The sequence below is a fragment of the Paralichthys olivaceus genome, chromosome 2, assembly GCF_024713975.1.
Source record: "Paralichthys olivaceus isolate ysfri-2021 chromosome 2, ASM2471397v2, whole genome shotgun sequence".
Taxonomy (NCBI): domain Eukaryota; kingdom Metazoa; phylum Chordata; class Actinopteri; order Pleuronectiformes; family Paralichthyidae; genus Paralichthys; species Paralichthys olivaceus.
The window spans coordinates 26,661,465-26,665,112 of record NC_091094.1 but is presented as its reverse complement, the minus strand read 5'-3'; positions in this window follow the sequence as shown (position 1 = coordinate 26,665,112).

Sequence of the window (3,648 nt, the reverse complement as noted above, 5' to 3'; positions counted from 1 at the left end):
ACTCTCCAGCAGTTAAACCCAGTCTATCACAATGCATTACGCTTCATCACAATGACGACTTCTGCACACGTCATTGTTCAGCTGGATGGACTTCATTACAAACAAGAAGAGATAGTCATCTCATGTTGTTCATCTTTTAAAGCTCCAAATTACCTGACCTCTCTTCTCTCATTTAAAACCAGCACATACGGCACAAGATCCAATAACTACACTTAACCTTACACATCCCTCATGTACACACCAATGTTGGCAGAACTGGTGTCAGTAACCTTGCACCTTTTAAAAGGAATCATTTACAAACATCCCTCAAACTACAGTCTTGAGTTCCCCTTTGGGATTTTACATTTTTACTGAGTTATGTTTTTTATGAATCGTGTGACTGTTGTTGTTTGCTTGTGTTTAATCGTGTCTTGCTGATTGCGAATGCTTCTTGGAAAAGAGATGTTGATCTCAATGTGACTGCCTGATTAGATAAAAAAATATGGCATGTTTAGGTCATCGCCAACTGCCCCAATGGCCAATGGCTCTAGTCATTTTCTTTTGTTATAGTTTACTTCTCTGATAATTTGTGGACATTATTTGATTCAAAATATTGAATTGTGTATAGAGTGTAGTACTAGAGCACAAATTGTAAATAATGCATTAGTTAAATAAATGCTCATTTAGGGTCTTATTTTGTTATAATTATTATATTTTACCAGATAAAATAAATAGAAAGGATGTTAACCCTGCTCTCCAGACATCAGCATTGAAAAATCCTTACTGGTAGCTTTAGCAACCATTAAGTAGCTTTTGTATGTGAATTTAAGACATTTTTTCTATATCAGACTTAAAGGTAAAGTGTGTAGAATTTTGTGATATCTAGTGTTGATATTGCATGTTGCAGCTGAACACCCCTCACCTCACCCTCTCCTTCCATGAACATGAAAAATAACCTGTGGTAGCTTCAGTTGTCATAACAACTCAAAAGGTGTTTAGTTTGCTCAGTCTGGACTAATGTAAAAAACATGGCGGCCTCCATAGAGAGGGTCCCCTCGATGTAAATATAAAGTATTCAAATATAAAGAACCTTTTCTGGGGAAAATAAAACTACAGTTCATACAATTTAGATGAAACGAACTAGTGAAAACATCATGTGGATTATTCTATATTAATTGTCTGCCAATAGATCCCTTTCAACTAAATCTCACACACTGGACCTTTAAAAGTCCAAAATACCATTAACACGATAGTGAAATTCAGTTTATATTCACTGCAGAGATCTGAGTTAGAGAGTGTGTTGTTTATATTTCTAACACTCCTCACCTGAACTCTCTTGTGTTGTGTTATTCATGTGTGAAAGGAAATCCCCAGAGTTCATGCCTGAAGAAGGCTTTACATGACTCACTGGTGGAGCACTTCTTTGGCTTTCACCGGCATAACCAGATGTAGTTAGTAGTTAGAAAATATACATGTTTATTTGGTGGAAAAGAAAAGTTAACTGTGAAGCCCAAGGTGAATTATGTAAAGTAACATCCAGTCACTGGGCTTAAAACCTTGTCACACTGTGCACTGTGCACACTGTGAGGTGGAAGTTAAAAGTAACGTGACAGTAAAACCTACAGTTTACATTAATTCACTGGGATTCTGGGAAATTCAACAATGAACCATCATTAATTAGTTACCACTGTGAATCAAGTTTGTGATTACCTTGATTTCCATAGAAACAGCAGGTAAAGGTTTTCAGACCCTTGAGGCATAAATAAAATAAAATGAATAGAAAACAATTATTCAATCTATAAGCCATCACTAGCAAATTTTGAGTTTTAAATGAACAATAGACTGAAACACAATCAGACCAGTGAAAGGGTTTAAGTAACCTCTTCTTTTGTTGAAATGGTTGAAAACAAAATGTGAGAGAAACAAATTTGAGATAATTTCATGTGCAGTTTTCTTATACATAAAATCAGTCGCGATGTGAAATTCAAAAATGAAAAGAAAATGTTTGTATCATAATGTTAAACTAGCTTCACACCGTCATGGTAAACAGCTGTTCATTTTTGTGCCCTTGGCTTTCAGCTCTATGAATGCATCTAACATGTGAACAGGACTGAACAGATTCACCGCACATAAACCTGAATCAGTGCTATTACACACATACACCTGTCAAGTCCAAAAGGTTTTATGACCACTAATGGGCTGAGGACTGAAGATGAGTCATTGCTGGATTTATGTACAGAAATGTTCCCAGCCGCCCATTTCCTGTCCCGTGAGCTCCGGTGTCTTATCATAGCTGCTGACTCATCGCCAAACCCAGACTGAGAAAGGGGTCGTGCTTCTCCAGCCAATACCTGAGTGATCTGAGTGGCAGCAGACATCCCCGTAATGGGTATCTGACTGCACGTGAACATAAATCACACACACAGGTGTTGTCAGGTAGGGTTAGATAGTGTTACAGGTTGTAATTACTGAGAGAGAGTGAGTATGGGAAGGCAGACACAATTAATGCAGATGTGTGTAAGCATGCGTGAGGCGGATGGAAGTCACATAAAATAAGGGGTGGAAGTAATGTCATCGGTTAAGTAGCCGAAGGAGCTGAAAGCATTGTGTCAACACTTGTGAGGCCAAGCAACAAAGACCTGATGTAAAACAGGATGGAGCTAGCACACAGAAAAAATAGCAATCCTGAGTGATCCGATCACAAGTGTTCAGTGCTAAGTACAGGTGCCAACACACACAGCAACATTTGAATCTGACACATCAACTCAAACAACATAATTTGTTCTTTGCAAACACAAATAACATATGTGATTATTTGCATGTAGTCACTCAACATGTAAGTGTTCACAGAAGAGACATTCAGGATGCATTTGAATGTCAGGTGTAAACATACCTAACACTGGCCACGTGAGACCAGACCATTCAGGATGGATGTTAATACCGGATGTCTGAAATGTATCAATTTGTATTATCATGAATTAACAAACAGTGAGTGCAGGACAAAAACTTTTGTGAAATGGGGGTGTTCATTAAGGCTTGTCCATGACTAAACCTCTGCTCAGCTAGGTTATCTACTTTGGCAACATAGCAATGCTGCCAAACAAAGAGTTGCCTTCTTGGTATGCTATTAAGATAACATGCTAAAACTATTTATCATTTATATATTTTATTCTATTTTCATATGTTTCATACTTCCTATCGAGCCTGGTCATTTGTAGTGGGGCCTTTATTATTGTCATAATTAGTAATTTAATTGTTTTATTGAAGTCATTCCGAATAAAATTTGTTTTTCGTTGGAAATGATGCAACTGTTTTGTGACTTGATTACTGACTTCTGTGGTTGTTTTTGCCTCGGAGGGGATGTTGTGAGGGACATTCCTGACACTCTTGAAATTTCAACTAGGAGGCTGACGTGAGCAGATTTTCCTACTTGACCAGTTTTAAATACTCTCAGTAGAATATGACGTGAACACAGCAGAGTAACCCGTTGACCTGAAAAAAAGGGCTGCTAATAGATGTGTGTGTGAATGGGTGAATGACAAACTGTACTGCAAAGCACTTTAAGTGCTCATCAAGACTAGAGAAGTGATATATAAATACAAACCATTTACCATTTAATGTGCAATTTGTAATGGAAAAATATGAAGCAGTCATTAACAGAACTGGAGA